General features: G+C 40.9%; 2 long non-coding RNA genes across 2 annotated transcripts; one reads left to right on the top strand and one right to left on the bottom strand.

Moving 5' to 3' along the window:
- Positions 1-1,996: 1,996 nt before the first annotated feature.
- Positions 1,997-10,197, bottom strand: LOC307023890. The gene is made up of 2 exons (XR_013803791.1): positions 10,118-10,197; positions 1,997-2,594 (listed from the first exon to the last, which is right to left on the bottom strand). It is a non-coding gene; the product is annotated as an uncharacterized lncRNA (long non-coding RNA).
- A 5,145-nt stretch (positions 10,198-15,342) lies between these two features.
- On the top strand, positions 15,343-20,430 carry LOC307025277. Its single transcript, XR_013804136.1, has 2 exons — positions 15,343-15,431; positions 19,832-20,430. It is a non-coding gene; the product is annotated as an uncharacterized lncRNA (long non-coding RNA).
- Positions 20,431-23,179: the final 2,749 nt, after the last annotated feature.

The raw sequence follows: 23,179 nt of genomic DNA, 5'->3' as shown, positions 1-23,179 counted from the left end.
ACCTGCTACACAACCTGCTACCCAACCTGCTACACAACCTGCTACCCAACCTGCTACCCAACCTGCTACACAACCTGCTACACAACCTGCTACCCAACCTGCTACATAACCTGCTACACAACCTGCTACACAACCTGCTACACAACCTGCTACACAACCTGCTACCCAACCTGCTACACAACCTGCTACACAACCTGCTACCCAACCTGCTACACAACCTGCTACACAACCTGCTACACAACCTGCTACACAACCAGCTACACAACCTGCTACACAACCTGCTACACAACCTGCTACACAACCTGCTACACAACCTGCTACCCAACACAACCTGCTACACGACCTGCTACACAACCTGCTACCCGACCTGCTACACAACCTGCTACCCGACCTGCTACACAACCTGCTACACAACCTGCTACACAACCTGCCACCCAACCTGCTACACGACCTGCTACCCGACCTGCTACACAACCTGCTACACAACCTGCTACACAACCTGCCACCCAACCTGCTACACAACCTGCTACACAACCTGCTACACAACCTGCTACACAACACAACCTGCTACACAATCAGTATTTTATAACAGCATGTACCTTGGTGAGAGAATCAAGCAACAATCAGTAAATGTATAAAACTGCCTACTTTCACAGTGTTAAAAATCACAAGCTAGCCTTTTAGAGTCACAGGTGTGCGTGTGTGTGTGTGTGTGTGTGTGTGTGTGTGTGTGTGTGTCTGTGTCTGTGTGTGTGTGGTGTGTGTGTCTCTGTGTGTGTGTGTGTGTGTGTGTGTGTGTGTGTGTGTGTGTGTGTGTGTGTGTGTGTGTGTGTGTGTGTGTGTGATGGAGAGACCCTGTTATCTCAAAAATATTGATAAGAGTAAAGGGATAAACTGTGACATGTAAAGACATTGTTTTCACCACCCCAGAGTCACATCCCTCAGAGATGTGACTCTGGGGTGGAAGCTGGGGTGGAAGCTGGGGTGGAAGCTGGGGTGGTGGTGGGGGGGCAGGCGAGCAGCAGTAACATGAAACACAGCAGTGGCAGCATCAGCAGCGTTAGCGAGGCAGAGGCAGGAAGACCTAGCAGCTTAAATAGAGCTGCATGTTAAGGAGAATGTGTTTGGTTGGTTGTCAGAGGGACGAGGCGCGTCACCTGTTAATGTATGATTGGTGCTCGAGTTGACTGAACTAGCTCGCAGGCTTTGCCCCATATGTGTTCGGTACTGATGGGAATTCTTGGCTCTTTTTAGTGAGCCGGATCATTTGGCTCGGCTCAAGAAGAAGAGCCGGCTCTTTCGGCTCCCAAACGGCTCGTCATTTGACCACATATACCTTTTATAAATCCAATGATTTATCCGTGTAAACATATATAACTTTCATATCAATGATTTGCTGTGGCCAATTGTTTTCCTTGCATTTACAGACCCTTGTAACTCTCTGATTGTAGAACCACGCTAAACACATAGGCGGCGCGTGAGGCTCAGGTTTGGGAAGGCTAAAGAACTTTTGGTAACTCTTTATATTAAGGTACACAAATTCACCATCAACTAGTTGTTCATTAACATGCATATTAGCAGCATAGTGGCTCTTTATTACTCATTATAAAACACTTATTGATGCCTTATTCTACATGACCTTATTCTAAAAGTAATAAGCCATTAGTTGAGAGTTTTTCCTCAATAACCCTCTAATTAGTGCTTATCTGTTGCAAGTCAGGAAGTTGTTGTAAATGAGTTTGGGTCTTAATAGCTCTGCTCAATATGGGCCTAATAAGGCAGCAGTACCACAAGAATAGTAATTCTCCCATAATAACACTTAACAAATATGATCTATTCTTATGTAACAAGACGTGAAACTATAAGTGTTAATTGAGTCTAAATAACAAAACATTTGGTATTTCTATCTAAGAATATGTTTTTTAGGTTAGACATGGAAAATATGGAATTATTCATTTATATACTCGTAATATATTGATAAATGACAAGAAACACGTTTGAGTTGTGTCAGCACTCTTTATTTTTCGTTAATCACTTTTGAAACAGGAAAAATAGGCCAAAGATGCTTTATGGCAGAAACCAGAACAACATATTTTGCAAATGTATTTGTTTGTTTCTCAGAGCCGGTCTGAGAGAATCAAAGGCTGCATGTAAAGACTTATGGTCGGATACATCTTTGAAGTTTTACTGACTGAATTATTCGAGGGAGTAGGTGTAATGAAGGGAGCCACCTTCTTCAAGAAAGCATTCATGCTCATGGGTTCCCAGCTTAATTTGCTGCAGGCAGACTCCAAGCAGGTCATCGAACCCAACGTCATGGTCATGAACCTCAAGCCTCATCACGTCATTCTCTCGGGTGTTGTAGTGAGTGAAGTCTTCCTCCCACCAGGGGTTTCGGTTGTTGTGGCGAATTATTGTTTTACCCAGATTGGCAGATCCACAAAACACCTTGACATAGGCATCCGGAGTTCCCAGAATGTTTGAATGAAGTTTGTTGGCCCGCATGTTAAACACCTTGAGCTGGGCTTCAGTCACTGTCAGAGTGCACAGGACCAAGAGCAGGAGTGGAGAAAAGGAGGCCATGGCTGCAGAAGCTGTGGAAGATGAACACGTTAGAAAAATATCAAAGATGATTTCAAATGATTTCAAAGTGACACAGACACATTGGATTCACCTATGGATTCACTTCAGCAGCGTTTTTATCATTTTAATGCCATTGAAGACCACTTTTGATCACAAAACAACAAAGGTAAGACATATTGCCGTGTTGGCTACCTAATTTCCATGTGGGGTCACTGATGAATCACTATTAGGCTATATATTTCCTGCTTCATCTTGTTCATGGTAGTTTAGGGAGTGTGTATGGTAACTACTTGGATTCAGTGGGACCATAAAGGGGAGCCTAGCACGACTACTTTCTGCTTCCACGTTATGGGCACAAACAATTATAAAATAAATAAATATTTCTTTTTTTAACACTAGAACCGCCAACGGGTAAATTTTACCCGCAGCTGTTTTTTGATTGTATGTAACTTTTGTTCAATAACATATTAAAGTCTCCCAGTCCGTGACTTTTCCTGAAAGTGTGTTATGTAGACCCCTCTGTTGTTAACAATTGTCAATATGAAGTCAGATTGAAAAAATCGCCAACAAAAATGCCATTTATACCTATATCCGCCAGCGGGTAATATTTACCTCATAGAAAATGCAGCGTAAACATGACGTGTTGCTATAGCAACGCCTTTTGTCTACTGTGGTTCCTTATAGATAGAGAGATATATTGAGAGAGATAGATAGATATATTGATAGATGGAGAGAGAGAGAGATAGACAGATAGATAGTTATAGATAGATAGATAGATAGATAGATAGTTATAGATAGATAGATAGTTATAGATAGATAGATAGATATATTGATAGATGGATAGAGAGAGAGAGAGATAGATAGATAGTTATAAATAGATAGATAGATATATTGATAGATGGATAGAGAGAGAGATAGACAGATAGATAGTTATAGATAGATAGATAGATAGATAGTTATAGATAGATAGATAGATAGATATATTGATAGATGGATAGAGAGAGAGATAGACAGATAGATAGTTATAGATAGATAGATAGATAGATAGATAGTTATAGATAGATAGATAGTTATAGATAGATAGATAGATAGATATATTGATAGATGGATAGAGAGAGAGAGAGATAGATAGATAGTTATAAATAGATAGATGGATATATTGATAGATGGAGAGAGAGAGAGACAGACAGATAGATAGTTATAGATCGTGTAACATCTTGGAGAATACAAGATCTTGGTTGACTGAGCTCACGTTGAGGACGTAATGCATGTGTGCAGGTTACGTGCCGGTTGAAGAAAGATGGACACTCGGAATGAGAGAAGTAGTCTGCGTCGTCTATTTATGTAGACAATTATATGTTCATAGAACAGAACATTACAGATAGATCGATAGAGAGAGATAGAGAGATTTGTACCTAAACAAAACACAAGTCTAACACCAAGCGTTTAAATCAGCACTCTTAGCGATATTTTAAACTTCATGCTATCTGCACAAACTTTATCATATGAAAAGCTGAGAGTCCACAGATTCTATTGGTATAAGTTTCATCCCTGTGCGATCAAAACTCACTGTTCTGTATGATAAATAAAAGAACATTGTACCTTGAACATCTATAGCGGGTACATTTGACCCCTTGGCGGTTTTAGGTATACAGCGACCTCTGGCGGTTCTAGTGTTAATACTTAAAAAAATGTTCAGTACTTATTCGTATTCCATTAATAGTAAATGGCAGTTTACGTAGTGGACTGTGGTTCCCCCAACACAGAGTGAGTCCAAAACTACAGTGGAATTACTTTATATTTTTATATTTGTGTTACAATTTTGAAAACTCTGGAGCACGGGTGATATGTGCAAAAAAGTGAATGCATACCCCTGCAAAGGAGATAACTTTGACAAAAACCTTTACTAGTTTTCTGCCTCTGTTAAATCCACTGTAAAGTGTCATCTTTTATTGTGTTACTCTCAAGTTTACCCTGACACAACGTAATACAACCCATTAACCACTTTGAGGTATTTTATTAGTATTACTGTGAAAAAGTTATCAATAGTTAAATAGTGCACACATGTACAATCATGTAGATAAGATGTCCTTTACTTCCTGCTCTTATATACAAAATTCCAGCTTAGCCAAATACGTTGTCATCACCGTCAAAGGAAAGAGTGTGCATTTTTAATCTGGTAACAGCTGGATTTGTTTGAGCTGGGTTTCCATTTACTTTTTTATCTCTTAACCTTCAAAACACACATATGGTGTGGAGAGCTCCCACCACACTGCAAAAACAGCCTTTCCAAAAACAAGCTAAATATATTCTTGAATCAAGTCAGATGTTCCTGCATCAAGCAAAACCATCTGCCAATGGGGTGAGCCACATTTGCTTGGCTAGAATTCGTAAAACTAAAATAAAGATCTAGCTACTGAAAAACCGTAACGGGCGTGAAACTAGACAAACATGCTTAATATAAGCAATGACTCCTGCATGATTTAAGAAAGAATAACTTAAAATTAGTGTTTTGGTTAAGTTGACTAAGAATGTATTTCTTAAATTAAGATTTATAATGATCAAAGAAAGCTTACAATTAGAATCATTGGCTTTAATTGACACAATATATTAGTGACTTTGTCTTAAACTTAGAATGTAAATCAAGTTTAAAATGTGTGTATACCACAGTTACATCACTTGTTAGACACTTTTATCCAAAGGGACTCACATACTTAATACTGTGGACAATCCCCTCACGAGCACTTTGGGGTGAAGTGTCTCAGGGACACAACGACATGCTGACTGCAGTGGGGTTTGAACCTGAGACCCCCTGATCCCAACACCAACACACTAGCCACACACCTCCTGTGGTCTCAATGTGTGAAGTGAATAGACAGCTCTCGACAATGAATACATAAATATGAAATTTAAAATTGGTTTCATTTAATCAGATTCTTAAATTGAGAAGTTGTTTGATGGTGTATTTCTTAAAATAAGAAAAAATAAATCTGTTCCGGGAATTTATGCAAACCAATACTTGAACTTGTTTCTGGTTCATTCTAGCTCAATATGAGATAGCATTTTTTAATAAGAAGAAGTCAGATATATTTTCTCAAAGTAAGAATACTTTTCCTAAGCCTTATGTTGTGTTCGGGTGACCCGTGACCCGTGACCCGTGACCCGTGACCCGTGACCCGTGACCCGTTTCTAGTGAAAATGATATAATAACTACGCTCTAGTTTTTGTATCGGAACGAGGCTTCCTGATATCCTCCACTGAGGCTTCATGATATCCTCCACTGAGGCGATGGAAACACTCCCAACATTATTTTGACAATTTTAGCCAAGTCTGAAGGTCTCTAAAAAAAAAGCGTATGATTTGGTTTTCGGGTCTGGGGAGACCCGAACCCGAATGATAGTCATTATTGGTGTGTGTTTTGGACTGAGATAAATCATGGGTCAAAATGTACCCACGAACACCACGAACGGAAACAGCTTTCGAACACAACACAAGGGTTAAACAGAACATTCTTAACAAGAATATTTGACATTTTTTAGACGAAAAATAAGAATTGTTTCCCAGAATCTTTTTTTTACTTTGTTCTTTGCAGTGTGCACTTGTCTCTCATTTTCTTGAGAACCTCTGTGCATTTTTTTTTTATGAATCTACTAGCTAGCTTATGCCAAAGCCTTCATTGTGTTTCCAGTAAGTGTACCTAAAAAGCATTTGTTTTAAGTCTTAATCTTCTAACATTAGAGGTGGGGTTAAGAGGTGGTAGATGGAGTGATGAGCCATTAGAGGTGGGGTTAAGAGGTGGTAGATGGAGTGATGAGCCATTTCTGATACCACCCAAAACAAATGGCATCCGTTTTGAGATGTTGATTTTTGTTTCAGACGTTTGTCAGTGTTGGACAGAGAAGGTTCAAACCCTCAAACATCTACTTTCACATACATTTTAATATTTGCTTTGAAAAAAGCATATTCATTTTTAAAGACAGATGTAATCCTTAATAAAGGGCAAATTGGAGCTTTAATTAATAAAAAAACGATTCTTGTTTAAACTGGAATTCAACTACTTCAAATTCTTTACTCATTGTCTTTTAGTCTGCTGTGCAGGAGCAAAGTCCTAGGGTAGGAGGAGAGGACATTTCTGCAAACTAGCATTGACTCTCAGACTTACTTTCCTGAATAATGAGTTTAAAAACCTTTCTCGGCTGAGACAAGTCCATCCATCCATCCATCTTCTCCCGCTTATCCGTGGTCGGGTCGCGGAGGTAGCAGTTCCAGCAGAGAGCCCCAAACTTTCTTTTCCCTGGCCACATCAACCAGCTCTGACTGGGGGATCCCAAGGCGCTCCCAGGCCAGAGAAGAGATATAATCCCTCCATCTGGTTCTAGGTCTACCCCTTGGTCTCTTCCCAGCTGGACGTGCCTGGAACACCTCCCTAGGGAGGCGCCCAGGTGGCATCCTAACTAGGTGCCCGAACCACCTCAACTGGCTCCTTTCGACGCGAAGGAGGAGCGGTTCAACTCCGAGTCCCTCCCGGATGACCGAACTTCTCACCTTATCCCTAAGGGAGACACCAGCCACCCTGCGGAGAAAACCCATCTCGGCCGCTTGTACCCGCGATCTCGTTCTTTCGGTCATGACCCATCCTTCATGACCATAGGTGAGGGTAGGAACGAAAATGGCCCGGTAGACAGAGAGCTTTGCCTTTTGGCTCAGCTCCCTTTTCGTCACAACGGTGCGGTAAAGAGACTGCAGTACCGCTCCCGCTGCTCCGATTCTCCGACCCATCTCACGCTCCATTGTTCCCTCACTCGAGAACAAGACCCCGAGATACTTGAACTCCTTCACTTGGGGTAAGGACTCATTCCCTACTTGGAGTGGACAGTCCATCGGTTTCCTGCTGAGAACCATGGCCTCAGATTTGGAGGTGCTGATCCTCATCCCAGCCGCTTCACACTCGGTTGCGAACCGATCCAGTGAGTGCTGAAGGTCGCAGACCGATGAAGCCATCAGAACCACATCATCTGCAAAAAGCAGTGGTGCAATCCTTAGTCCACCAAACTGCAGACCCCCTCCCCCTCGACTACGCCTCGAAATCCCATCCATGTATATTACAAACAGGATTGGTGACAAAGCGCAGCCCTGGCGGAGGCCAACCCTCACCTGAAATGGGTCCGACTTACTGCCGAGGACCCGGACACAGCTCTCGCTTTGGGAGTACAGAGATTGGATGGCCCTGAGTAGAGACCCCCTCACCCCATACTCCTGCAGCACCTCCCACAGTGACTCCCTGGGAACCCGGTCATATGCCTTCTCCAAGTCTACAAAACACATGTAGACTGGATAAGCATACTCCCAGGCCCCCTCCAGGATCCTTGCGAGAGTAAAAAGCTGATCCGTCGTTCCACGACCAGGACGGAATCCGCATTGTTCCTCCTCAATCTGAGGTTCGACAATCGGCCTGACCCTCCTTTCGAGTACCTTAGAGTAAACTTTCCCGGGGAGGCTGAGTAGTGTGATGCCTCGGTAATTGGCACACACCCTCTGATCCCCCTTTTTGAAAAGGGGAACCACCACTCCGGTCTGCCACTCCTTCGGTACTGGCTGAGACAAGTCAAGGATCAAATATCATTGGCCAGGTATAAGAGTCCCTTTTTAAGTTTGAGAAAAGGAGGTAGCTACATGTAATTAAATAATAGTAAAGAAATTCCTTTCAAACTACTAATGATTTATTTAGCAGGTGTATACTAGGGGTTTCACCAACTAATCGACTAGTCGACTACCTTTACCACTAGTCGGCGCTGTAGGCCCTAGTCGACTAGTCGTGGAAAAAAATGGAGGTAAACGAGGTGCTGCAAAATGCTACAAAACACGTCCGACATTCTTATGTATGGCAGAACTTCAACGAAGATGTAACCAACTGCACAGTGAAGTGTCAGTTGTGTACAGCTGTACTGAAGTACAATACAAATGCATCTGCTATGCGCAACCATCTGAAGATGAGACACCCGCTGCCGACAGCTAGCACTAGCAGTAATGCTAGCACCAGTGAGCAACGGACCGGCGTCAGCACTGAACAGAGGCAGACGAACAGCAAGAAAACACGGGTCAACAGTGATGCGGATGATGAGCTACGGGATTACTGCCAGCGGACACCGCATATCCCCACAATGGATAATCCACTGGAGTGGTGGGCAGAAAACGTGCACCGCTTCCCCCGCTTTCGAGGAGCTACCTGGCTATTCCAGCCACAAGCACCCCGAGTGAGAGGGTTTTTTCCCTGGCAGGCAACACTGTCACCCGAAAGCGGTCAAGCCTCCTTCCCTCACATGTCGATGCGTTGGTGTTCAAACCAAAAATATGGAAAGGTGGACGTTATCGTGGAGGACATCGAAGTGTTGCGCAATGCGCTGTTACGCACTGGATTTACGTGGCATTTATGTAAACAAGAGTTTTTTGCTGTCGATTTTGGTGAGTCCAGTGTTTGTTATTTACTCAGCCATGTAACACAAATTAAAATGCAGTGTTTAATGTTACTGTATGAGTTCCAATAGAAAATACAGTTGTAAACCTCTCTTTGTGTGTCTCTATTATGACGTGTCGACTAGTCGACTACTATTTTGAAAAACTAGTCGACTAGTAAATATTGGTAGTTGTGAAACCCCTAGTGTATACACCAATGCAATTGACTTTAACACTAGAACCGCCAGAGGTCGCTGTATACCTAAAACCACCAACGGGTCAAATTTACCCGCTATTGATTTTCATGGTACAATGTTCTTTTATTTATGATGTAGAGGAGTGAGTTTTGATCGCACAGGGATGAAACGTATACCAATAGAATCTGTGGACTCTCAGCTTTTCATATGATATAGTTTGTGCAGATAGCATGAAGCATACAATATCGCTACCAGTGCTGATTTAAACGCTTGGTGTTAGACTTGTGTTTTGTTTAGGTACAAATCTCTCTATCTCTCTCTATCTATAACTATTTATCGATCTATCTATAACTGTCTATCTGGCTCTCTCTCTCTCTCTCTCTCTCTCTCTCTCTCTCTCTCTCTCTCTCTCTCTCTCTCTCTCTCTCTCTCTCTCTCTCTCTCTCTCTCTCTCTCTAAAAGTTACATACAATCAAAAAACAGCTGCGGGTAAAATTGACCCGTTGGCGGTCCAAGTGTTAAAGGTTCAAGTCATTTTTTTCCTAAAAACTATTTAATGTCTTGTTGCTTTTACAGTATGTTTAAAACTATTATTAAGAGAAGAGTCTATACAAACATGTTATCAGCTCATTATGTGTAGCTGGCATCCAGATGTTTGCACTGCAATTCAAGCTTTAGCTTTTCCTGACATGTGCAACACGCGATCGCAAAACAGTTACAAACATGAGCAACACATTGAGCAAATGGTCCCCGGGCTCAGATTACTTTGAAGAAATGAAAAGGTAAAGCACAAACGCTCTTCTAAGCAAAATGACAGGAACGTTTTAATGATGTTATTATTATTATTATTATTATTATTATTATCATGAACAGTGCAGTATTACCTGTAGTCCTGATGCTGGTCTCTCTGCACACTGTGTGCTTTTCCTTACGTTTTTAAAGGCCAGCAAACCTCTTATCAGCTTCATCCCACCCTCCCACCACACATTGACCACAGCACCTGCTACACAACCTGCTACACAACCTGCTACACAACCTGCTACACAACATGCTACACAATCAGTATTTTATAACAGCATGTACCTTGGTGAGAGAATCAAGCAACAATCAGTACATGTATAAAACTGCCTAGTTTCACACAGAAAAAGTGTTAAAAATCACAAGCTAGCCTTTTAGAGTCGTGTGTGTGTGTGTGTGTGTGTGTGTGTGTGTGTGTGTGTGTGTGTGTGTGTGTGTGTGTGTGTGTGTGTGTGTGTGTGTGTGTGTGTGTGTGTGTGTGATGGAGAAATACTGTTATTTCAAAAATATTGATAAGAGTAAAGGTGTAAACTGTAACTTGTAAAAACATTGTTTTCACCAACGCTGATGTCACATCCCTCAGAGATGTCTATTTTTTAAACCCATATTGTGAGAAAGGAACTGAAAGATGCTAGAGACACAGGGGACTAAGCGTGAAACAGGAAAGAGGGGGGGGGGGGATCATCTGATACCTGACAGTGTCACACAGATCCAACCCGGTATCACGGCAAGACATGCGTGTGGATGTGGAATTAACGGACCTGACGTTGTGCGATTGCGTTGCCAACAGCTTCGGTTTATGTTAATTTACAAACTCTTTAACTACAACCGTAGTTATATTTAAAAACATGTTAGAAGGCCTCACAAAATACTTTAATGTACATTACAATTTAAATGTGAAGGGATGTGTGTACGTATAGCAAAATACATCCGTCATAAACGATACCGGAAACAGACGTAGGCAAGATCCTCCGCTCGGTGATTGGATGGTTTAGCCGCAATGCACTCTGGGATATGGTGTGCATGTGATATGAAATCCGAAAACATTTTTTAAAAATAAAATAATACTTTATTCCGAGTGTTCTTGCTTTTCTCTTTGAAAGTCATCACATAACGGCATTGTAATACACGGTTCGGCTGCATTACATATTACAGATCTGCCGTAGTTCTTTATTTATAGAGCCCTGATGAGAAGACTTCTAGACAAACAGGAGAACTGCCACCAAAACTGAAAACGTGACGTGGATCATAAATATATCAGCAATCAAACAACATCTTACATTTCTTTTCACACAATACGTCTCCTCGAAGGATCAACATTAATTTGGCTGACTTTTATATTTGATCCAATCGGTAGGTTATATTTACACCATAACGGTATGATGTCCTTTTGTTGTTCTGTTGTTTATGTTTTCATGTGGAACCTACTGCTGCAGGTCTCCCTTGAAAAAGAGATCATTGATCTCAATGGGATATTACCTGGATAAATAAAGGTTTTGAATTAAATTGAATAAAGGTGCACAGCTGATATAACGGGACACCTGGTGGTTAAAGCACGTTATTGCATTTGATTATTTTTATATTAGATATTAATAGCCAGTACTTTGACGTTTAAAAAAAAAAAAGTGTAATAGTTTAGCCAATCAAACCGTGTGCTTGTGTGTCCGGGCGGGAAATTAATGTCATTGGTTGTTGGTCGCACGCCAGACACGCCCACCGGCAAGCTTCAACGCGTTTAATGTGTTTAAACACAACAGAGTGGGGGAAGACATTTCCCTCTGAGGGATTAATAAAGTATATCTTCTTCTTGTTCTTCTACTCAGAAATCAAAAGTGAATGGTCACATGAAGTAATACAAGTCCAATGTGTTCAAATGTAGTTTTCTTTACTATAATAGGATACTTGTGTTGTTTCAGTTTATCAATGTAAAGTAGTGGTTAAATTAAGCAAAATTGCAAAATACTTCTTTCTTTACTCAGATATTTTCTTGCAATTATACATTTTTTAAATGAGTATGAACAGTATTTGTTATGTATTTGATATATAGCCATAACAAACGTATTGTTTTATAAAATTACAGAAAATGCAGCACATTTTGCCAACGGAAAATCATTTATTTATACGGTTAGTGTTGTTAAATTTGCATTTAAAAACAGATAAATAACGTATTCCATTTCCACAGTTTGTTGAAATGTGTCATGTATTTTACATGACACATTTCAACAAACCGTTTATTCTTTTAATTGTAATATGATTTCCTGTAATTATGAAATACAATAAAAAACTGTTACATTTTTTGGGGGGAAAACTTTAAAAAACCCTTTGTATTTACAGAGTGGGTTGATCCTCAATGACACTGGTGAACAGATATAGATTTTCTCAGGCATTTCTAGAGGCAACTAATATCATAAATGTGAATTAAGATCATTTGTATTGAGTTGGAAATGTAACATTGTGATGTGAAGATGGATCTAACCACTAAGTCTTCACTTTAAAGAAACGTGGGGAAAGGCTCAATAGCTCTGAAGTATATCGCTAAAGACTCACTGAGGGGGGTCAGAAAGCTGAATAACATTGAGTATACACAAAATGCAAGATCGAAAAATAAGAGACAAAAAGGCGTTGTTAAATTAGTCAAATAATGATGAAGTCCAAGAATGAAGCACATATTGTGTTGGACACTTATCTTCCCACCAAACAAGTGGTTGAAGGCGGTCTGGTATCTGCTGTGAAGGACGTGTCTGGTGTCATGCTCACATCACATGCAGCAGCTGGATTCTTCCCACACTGGTGGCAGATGTGCTTTGCCACATGTTCTCATGCTGCTGTGGGGTTAGCCTCACATCTATGAGTTGTTACATCATATTGTAAACTTGATTAACACTTCTCAGTCTGATGGAGTGTGACATCATCATTCTGACAAGAATTGATTTAAATCTAAAAATGTAATATTATGTCCGGTGTTACTTTTAAACTCTGAAGATAGGCACTAACTGACTGAGTGTGGCTACTCTCTTTTCTCTCATACACGCTGAGCAGTCTGCAGCAGATTATTCCATTGACTCTTTTTTACCTGCAAATACAAAATAAAGGAAAAAACATTATTTTATTAACACAATCCACACAAATTAAAAAAACTAATCATTGTATTTAACTACATTTAACTTGTGCTGTAGTATTTATATTTGAATGTTCTTTTTATCTGAAGTTGTAATAGGTTTATTCGTAGGTCACTTATTTTCATTTTACATCTCCAGATAGATTTTCTATAAATCTTTACTCTCATCTGGGAAGAGAAATCACACGTGTGAGGTTTCATTGTTCAAGAACATTCTGTGACTTCAGACAGACACAAAAACAAGCTTTCATGAACATGTGCATCAGGAAAGATATGTTTGTGATGTTTGAAAATATTGAATCAGAAATCCTCCTTGATATTGAACCACATGTCTATAGATACCTGTATCCTAGGAGGTATCGGACACTAGCTCAAAGTTGAAGGAGATTATTTTTGTGCTTGCGGTTGTAATCCAATTTTGCCAAATAAAAAAAACACAAAAAGGCAGAAAATCTGTCTTTTGTTTACAGAAAAGTTTGGCTTTGGCTTTAATATAATGTGTGCTCATTGCAGACACCTTTCCTGCCAACATCACTGATGTTCTAGATGGTATTACTCTGGGCAGTTTGATTCACCAGCTGCAAAGTCCTCCTGTCCTGGACACTACACATCCATGTTTCCACTCATAGCGTTTTCTATTGCTCTTCTGTAATAGTTGAACATGTGTCTGCCTTTCATCATGTGCTTCCAGACAGATTCCTCTCCCTGCAGGAAGTCACATGTTATGATGTGTTCATAGAGAGTAGCTCAACAACCCTCTCCTCGGACTTAACAAATAATACAATGTTCATGTGTCGAAGTCCTCTCATCAGATACTGGATAAAGGGACCAATAGGCCTAACATTCTAAGTCTGTCATGTTGTAACATGCTGATTGTTGAGGTTGTGTAGCAGGTTGTGTAGCAGGTTGTGTAGTAGGTTGTGTAGCAGGTTGTGTAGCAGGTTGTGTAGCAGGTTGTGTAGCAGGTTGTGTGTAGCAGGTTGTGTAGCAGGTTGTGTAGCAGGTTGGGTAGCAGGTTGTGTAGCAGGTTGGGTAGCAGGTTGGGTAGCAGGTTGTGTAGCAGGTTGTGTAGCAGGTTGTGTAGCAGGTTGGGTAGCAGGTTGTGTAGCAGGTTGGGTAGCAGGTTGTGTAGCAGGTTGTGTAGCAGGTTGTGTAGCAGGTTGGGTAGCAGGTTGGGTAGCAGGTTGTGTAGCAGGTTGTGTAGCAGGTTGGGTAGCAGGTTGTGTAGCAGGTTGTGTAGCAGGTTGTGTAGCAGGTTGTGTAGCAGGTTGTGTAGCAGGTTGGGTAGCAGGTTGGGTAGCAGGTTGTGTAGCAGGTTGTGTAGCAGGTTGGGTAGCAGGTTGTGTAGCAGGTTGTGTAGCAGGTTGTGTAGCAGGTTGGGTATCAGGTTGGGTAGCAGGTTGTGTGTAGCAGGTTGTGTAGCAGGTTGGGTAGCAGGTTGTGTAGCAGGTTGTGTAGCAGGTTGTGTAGCAGGTTGGGTAGCAGGTTGTGTAGCAGGTTGTGTAGCAGGTTGGGTAGCAGGTTGTGTAGCAGGTTGTGTAGCAGGTTGTGTAGCAGGTTGTGTAGCAGGTTGTGTAGCAGGTTGTGTAGCAGGTTGGGTAGCAGGTTGTGTAGCAGGTTGTGTAGCAGGTTGTGTAGCAGGTTGTGTAGCAGGTTGGGTAGCAGGTTGTGTAGCAGGTTGGGTAGCAGGTTGTGTAGCAGGTTGGGTAGCAGGTTGTGTAGCAGGTTGTGTAGCAGGTTGGGTAGCAGGTTGTGTAGCAGGTTGGGTAGCAGGTTGTGTAGCAGGTTGTGTAGCAGGTTGTGTAGCAGGTTGTGTAGCAGGTTGGGTAGCAGGTTGTGTAGCAGGTTGTGTAGCAGGTTGTGTAGCAGGTTGTGTAGCAGGTTGGGTAGCAGGTTGTGTAGCAGGTTGTGTAGCAGGTTGTGTAGCAGGTTGTGTAGCAGGTTGGGTAGCATGTTGTGTAGCAGGTTGTGTAGCAGGTTGTGTAGCAGGTTGTGTAGCAGGTTGGGTAGCAGGTTGTGTAGCAGGTTGTGTAGCAGGTTGTGTAGCAGGTTGTGTAGCAGGTTGTGTAGCAGGTTGTGTAGCAGGTTGGGTAGCAGGTTGGGTAGCAGGTGTAGCAGGTTGTGTAGCAGGTTGTGTAGCAGGTTGTGTAGCAGGTTGTGTAGCAGGTGCTGTGGCCGTTCAGAGGTGGGAGGGTGGGATGAAGCTGATAAGAGTTTTGCTGGCCTTTAAAAACGTAAGGAAAAGCACACAGTGTGCAGACAGACCAGCATCAGGACTACAGGTAATACTGCACTGTTCATGATAATAATAATAATAATAATAATAATAATAATCATAATAATAATCATATTAAAATGTTCCTGTTACTTTGCTTAGAACAGCGTTTGTGCTTTAACTTTTCATTTCTTCAAAGTAATCTGAGCCATTTGTTCTTTTTCTAGCAGCAGTATTCCCTTTTTATCAAACATTTTTTTTGGGTCTCAACAACCGGCATGTCTGCTCAATGTGTTGCTCATGTTTGTAACTGTTTTGCGATCCCGTGTTGCACATGTGAGGAAAAGCTAAAGCTTGAACTGCAGTGCAAACATCTGGATGCCAGCTACACATAGTGAGCTGATAGCATGTTCGTATAGACTCTTCTCTTAATAACAGTTTTAAACATACTGTAAGAGCTATGATAGGCTTGTGAGAATAGATCGAAGTGATTGGTTAAGCATTACATTACATTTAGCTGACGCTTTTATCCAAAGGACTTTACTAATTATATATTTTAATTTAAGAAATACATTCTTAGTCAACTCAACCAAAACACTCATTTTAAGTTATTCTTTCTTAAATAATGCAGGAGTCATTGCTTGTAATAAGATTTTTTGTCTAGTTTCACGCCCGTTACGGTTTTTCCAACCCACTCTCTTCAGTCTGCGTACAAATGGCACAACTTTACACATTGGAAAATGCGTGCCATAGTCCGATTTTGCGTGCCTATCATACGCCAACTATTCCCATTGAGTTCTGAGTCCGAGTGTTGCGTGCATATGAGTCGCAAATAGATACGGTCGTGTCTGAGAAGACCGGAAGCTGTGTGGTCCATAAAAACATGTTATTACTCGATATCAAGCCACGATTAATGATTTTATTTAAAATCGTATAATGTCAGACTTTTTTTTGCCGTCCGTGAGGAAAAGAAACGGCTCAGAGCCTCAGAATACTGAAATCTGAATTGTTTTAAATCTTTTTTTCCTTCTACTTTATTATTCTTTTCTAAACAACACACTGTTATTTACTCAACAATAACACACAATTATCCTTGTTTTTATTTATTTGTTTAATTCTATAATCTTGGGCACCGGAAACAGAGGTAGACGGTAAACTGATTACCCAAGATCCTCAGTTTGAAGCTCATGATGTTTTAGCCGCAATGCACGTTGGGATATGGGGTTAATGCGATATGATATCCGGAAAAAAAATTCAGAGTTTAGGATGGCCGTAGACACTACACTACCCATAATCCCCAGCTATCGTTTGGGACTACAGTCCCGTTGACAAACCCCGTGATTAACCTTCAAGCTCTGGGATTGGATGTTGGAGTGGCAGTGCGCCAAGGTTACGCCGAGCATCAAGCAGCTCTTTGAAATGGAACGAAACCACGGCAGACTATTCAAAACTGGACTCGAACGCCCCCCCCAGAACTACACATGCTGGCTATTGTGTTTTGCAACATGTTCTCTATGACACGTCTCTACTGAGAATTGTAGTTTTAAAAGACGTTTTCGTTTTTCCCAAAATTAGAAGCTGACAGTATTAAACTGAGTACAGCCCTGGAGGTTTAGGCGATAGGAAACACATTGGTGTGTACACATTTAAAACATGTAATTAATAAATGGGTGGAAATCGCTTGTATCCATAATGGGCAGCATTAATATATACCCACATGACAGCTCATTGTTACTTTGTCATTCTACACTACAATTCAGAGGTTAACCTGGTATTTTTACTCCACTACATTTACTTTAGTTACTTTACAGATTCTGATTAATGATGTGAAATATAAACAACCCTTAAATCAGACTTTAGTTACACCTGAGTCAGATTCAGGGAAGGTGATTGTGAAGTGCCAACAATCAGGAGAGATATTTGATAGTTGGTGCTCGAGAAGACTAAACATTTATCTGCAGATCTCTATAAAGTATATTCATTACTCGTTATTCTTTACTAATAGTTCATTAAAAACTGTATAATGGCTATTTTGCACATCCCTTTCAAGATTTTAAGATGTTCTAAGGTTTATTGACATGTCATGGTGTAGTTATGCAATGAAGGAAAATCTTGGGTCTCAGGTTCCTCAACAGCGCATTACAAGACATCTATCAATATGTGTGAATACCTCCACCATTAAACTGTCATATTCTGCCCATGTCTTATTCTATCTACATAAGAGTATCATTCATGTGTTTAATATCAGTTCAAATAAGTGCTTCATAGTTAACATTGCAGGAAAGCAATATATTAGACGTTAAGTACTTTGTCATGCTTAATATATGTATCTGTAGATACCCCCAAAGCTTTTTTCTTATTTAAAAAAAGACCTTAATCTAAAGTATTCTTTAATGTGTTAATAAAGGTTAATTAGTTTGTCTGTTTTGCTCATCCTCATATTAATATCTTTGTACATCCAGCACTAAACAGTTTTATAGAGATCACTTACAGTATCTTCTTGATTTTTTATATTCTATATTTCTATCATTGACCTTCTACTTTCCCCCTATTAAAGTATGTACTCTAATATTTTGTTCATCAAATAACATTATTCAACAAAAATAACATTATTCAACAAAAATAATTCAATAACGTGCTTTAACCACTAGGCGGCGCACACAAGGTACACACAGCATCCTAATAATAACTTTGTATTATTAGTGTTTGAGACTATGTATCTATAACATCTGAAGATGTGTATTTTAATAGTTTTATTCATGTTTTAAATTATTTTACAGGATATTGCTAAACTATTTCTCATGTTTTACTTCTAGCATTAATATCTGATTTGTAAAACATCACAGACAGAAAGGTATATCCGTCATTTAATGGTAAGCTGTTGAAATTGTGATTCCATAGATGTGTCTCCCATCACCCCAATCCCCTGACTATTCTCTCAACTCAGTATTTACATTCTTATATTCAAAGAAAATCAGTAATATCTTTAAAAACTACAAGTCCCTTTCTATCAGCTGTGCACCGTTATGGTGTAAATATAACCTATCTACCGATTGGATCAAATATAAAAGTCAGCCGAATTAGTGTTGATACTGCAAGGAGACGTATTGTGTAAAAAGAAATGTAAGATGTTGTTTGATTGTTGATATATTTATGATCCACGTCACATATTCAGTTTCCATGGCTGTTCTTCCTGTTTGTCTAGAAGTCTTCTCATCAGGGCTCTATAAATAGAGAACTACGGCAGGTCTGTAATATGTAATGCAGCCGAACCGTGTATTACAATGCCGTTATGTGATGACCTCCAAAGAGAAAAGCAAGAACACTCGGAATTAAGTACTATTTTATTTTTAAAAATGTTTTACGGATTTGATATCGCATAAACACCATATCCCACCGTGCATTGCGGCTAAACCATCCAATCACCGAGCTTCTAGCTGAGGATCTTGGGTAATCGGTTCAGTGGGTTTGTGTTGTGTATCGCGATGATGCTCGAAATGTCCCTTATAGGCCTACGTCTGTTTCCGGTGACTTTATTTTGAAATTCAGTTTCTGAGAAACGGCTAAAAAGCCTGAGATTATAGAATTAAATGAATAAATAAAAACAAGGATAATTGTGTGTTATTGGTGAGTAAATAACAGTGTGTTGTTTAGAAAATAATAACAAATTAGAAGGAAAAAAAGATTTAAAAAAATTCAGATTTCAGTATTCTGAGGCTCTGAGGCTCTGAGGCATTTCTTTTCCTCACAGACGACAAAAAAAGTCTGACATTATACGATTACAAATAAAATCATTAATCGTGGCTTGATATCGAGTAATAACATGTTTTTATGGACCACACAGCTTCCGGTCTCCTCAGACCCGACCGTATCCATTTGCGTCTCATATGCACGCAACACTCGGACTCAGAACTCAATGGGAATAGTTGGCGTATGATAGGCACGCAAAATCGGACTTTAGCGTATCTATGGCACGCGTTTTCCAAAGTGTAAAGTTGTGTCATTTGTACGCAGACTGAAGAGAGCGGGTTGGTCTTTCAGTAGCCAGATTTTAATTCTAGTTTTACGAATTCTAGCCAAGCAAATGTGGCTCACCCCGTTGGCAGATTGTTTTGCTTGATGCAGGAACATCTGACTTGATTCAAGAATATTTAGCTTGTTTTTGGAAAAGCTGTTTTTGCAGTGTGGTGGGAGCTTTCCACACCATATGTGTGTTTTGAAGGTTAAGAGATAAAAAGTAAATGGAAGCCCAGTTCAAACAAACACCACTATACTTCCGTCTTGTTGACTGTAACACCCTCTCTTGTAGCATATCAAGGACTCTACTAAAGTCCCTCTTTGTCCCATGCAACCTGATGTATGTGATGACCACTTCCATTCTTACAGGGATAATAAAGACATGTGTCCTGATATTGAAGATCGAGCCGGGGACCAGTGATATTTTTCTAACGTGTTCATCTTCCACAGCTTCTGCAGCCATGGCCTCCTTTTCTCCACTCCTGCTCTTGGTCCTGTGCACTCTGACAGTGGCTGAAGCCCAGCTCAAGCTGTTTAACCTGCGTGCCAGCAAACTTCATTCAGGCTTTCTGGGAACTCCGGATGCCTATGTCGAGGTGACTTGTGGATCTGCCACTCTGGGTAAAACAAAAGTTCGCCACAACAACCGAAACCCCTGGTGGGAGGAAGACTTCACTCACTACAACGCCCGAGAGAATGACGTGATGAGGCTTGAGGTTCATGACCATGACATCGGGTTCGATGACCTGCTTGGAGTCTGCCAGAGGCAAATTAAGCTGGGAACCCATGAGCATGAATGCTTTCTTGAAGAAGGTGGCTCCCTTCATTACACCTACTCCTTCCAATAATTCAGTCAGTAAAACTTCAAAGATGTATCCGACCATAAGTCTTTACATGCAGCCTTTGATTCTCTCAGACTGGCTCTGAGAAATAAACAAATACATTTGCAAAATATGTTGTTCTGGTTTCTGCCATAAAGCATCTTTGGCCTATTTTTCACTGTTTCAAAAGTGATTAACGAAAAATAAAGAGTGCTGACACAACTCAAATGTGTTTCTTGTCATTTATCAATATATTACGAGTATAAAAATGAATAATTCCATATTTTCCATGTCTAACCTAAAAAACATATTCTTAGATAGAAATACCAAATGTTTTGTTATTTAGACTCAATTAACACTTATAGTTTCACGTCTTGTTACATAAGAATAGATCATATTTGTTAAGTGTTATTATGGGAGAATTACTATTCTTGTGGTACTGCTGCCTTATTAGGCCCATATTGAGCAGAGCTATTAAGACCCAAACTCATGTTCAACAACTTCCTGACTTGAAACAGATAAGCACTAATTAGAGGGTTATTGAGGAAAAACTCTCAACTAATGGCTTATTACTTTTAGAATAAGGTCATGTAGAATAAGGCATCAATAAGTGTTTTATAATGACTAATAAAGAGCCACTATGCTGCTAATATGCATGTTAATGAACAACTAGTTGATGGTGAATTTGTGTACCTTAATATAAAGAGTTACCAAAAGTTCTTTAGCCTTCCCAAACCTGAGCCTCACGCGCCGCCTATGTGTTTAGCGTGGTTCTACAATCAGAGAGTTACAAGGGTCTGTAAATGCAAGGAAAACAATTGGCCACAGCAAATCATTGATATGAAAGTTATATATGTTTACACGTATAAATCATTGGATTTATAAAAGGTATATGTGGTCAAATGACGAGCCGTTTGGGAGCCGAAAGAGCCGGCTCTTCTTCTTGAGCCGAGCCAAATGATGCGGCTCACTAAAAAGAGCCAGAATTCCCATCAGTACCAAACACATATGGGGCGAAGCCTGCGAGCTACTTCAGTCAACTCGAGCACCAATCATACATTAACAGGTGACGCACCTCGTCCCTCTGACAACCAACCAAACACATTCTCCTTAACATGCAGCTCTATTTAAGCTGCTAGGTCTTCCTGCCTCTGCCTCGCTAATGCTGCTGCTGCCACTGCTGTGTTTCATGTTACTGCTGCTCGCCTGCCCCCCCACCACCACCCCAGCTTCCGCCCCAGCTTCCACCCCAGCTTCCACCCCAGCTTCCTCCCCAGCTTCCACCCCAGCTTCCACCCCAGCTTCCACCCCAGCTTCCACCCCAGCTTCCTCCCCAGCTTCCACCCCAGCTTCCACCCCAGCTCCCAGCTTCCACCCCAGCTCCTCTCCAGCTTCCACCCCAGCTTCCACCCCAGCTTCCACCCCAGCTTCCACCCCAGCTTCCACCCAAGCTTCCACCCCAGCTTCCTCCCCAGCTTCCACCCCAGCTTCCACCTGCAGGCTCGGGGGATAGTTTTCTAATCATCACTCAATGTTCTTTGTAAATCTGTGGAGTGATGAGGCTAGAGCCTAGACGCCAAACTCAAACTAAATGCTGCTTCTAATAAATATATTAAGAAACACGTGAGTTGTATGAATGAAATATGATGTTTCCTACGATTATTATATTATTATATATTCTGTAGCCTGACTCTGTGAATCCTGTCTATACAAGTGTTGCTCGGAAATAGTCAGGGAAAGCTCCACTTGTTGGACAAAATTAACATTGACTCCTCCTGCCATTGGACGTACTTCCTCTCACTGGAATATTAACGGCCAGATGGAATACAACATCGACCCCATTTCTCTGGCCAATGACGAGAGAGTTTTGAAAGTGACAAAACACTGTTTCACAAATTTAAAAACAATTAAACAATGTTTACCCAGGATTCAGGCACCTTCCCTGGCTTGTAAAACGCGGTGATGCGCCCTGGAGGTATCAGACTATTTCAAACATGTATACCCAGGATTCAATCACTTTTCCTGGCTTGTAAAGTGCTGTGGAGCAGCCTGTTCTCTGGGTAAACTCTCTTTGCATTATAATCACTATTTCTGCCAGTGTTGTAGTCAAGTCACCAATTCACGAGTTCAAGTCACTCTCGAGTCACCACTCTTCGAGTCCGAGTCCAAGTCCGAGTCACCAAGGAGTGTCCGAGTCGAGTCCGAGTCATTATTACCTGTGTTCGAGTCCGAGTCCAAGTCCGAGTCATTATTACCTGTGTTCGAGTCCGAGTCCAAGTCCGAGTCATTATTACCTGTGTTCGAGTCCGAGTCGAGTCCGAGTCATTATTACCTGTGTTCGAGTCCGAGTCCAAGTCCGAGTCACCAAGGAGTGTCCGAGTCGAGTCCAAGTCATTATTACCTGTGTTCGAGTCCGAGTCCAAGTCATTATTACCTGTGTTCGAGTTCGAGTCCGAGTCCAAGTCCGAGTCACCTAAGAAGAGCCCAATTCAAGTCAGAGTCACAAGCCTTCATGTATTAATCTTCGTGGATATATGTGTTGAAATGTAGCTGCTCCTCTACATTGCTTTTATATTAATCTGTCTATTGAACTGCTGTGAAGCGAGTTTGGCTACAATGATTGTAATAGGTGCTGTTGTGGAGCCGAGAGATGGGAGTCGGAGGCGGGGTATCGAAGCTACAAGCTAGACTTTTATTTAGCATCGGAACACACATGTAAACAACTTCATGTACGGGAAGCAAAGAACGGCGGAAACAGGAAGTCCGGCTCACTAAAATGTCCGTGCTGAACAATACCCCAACCCATAGATCCGTGGGTGAATAATGTCAATCACCACACTATACAAATATAAAGCTTATTACTATTAATATTATTATTATTATTATTATTATATATAAATAAACTGTATTTAAAATGAGTTACCTTTTAGAGAAGTGATTATATTTGTATGCCAATATTTTCTTATTGTAAAGTTTT

Source organism: Notothenia rossii (genome assembly GCF_949606895.1).
Source record: "Notothenia rossii genome assembly, chromosome: 11".
NCBI classification, from domain to species: Eukaryota; Metazoa; Chordata; class Actinopteri; order Perciformes; family Nototheniidae; genus Notothenia; species Notothenia rossii.
The sequence above is the reverse complement of the archived record's forward strand: the minus strand, read 5'-3'. Positions and strand labels throughout refer to the sequence as shown.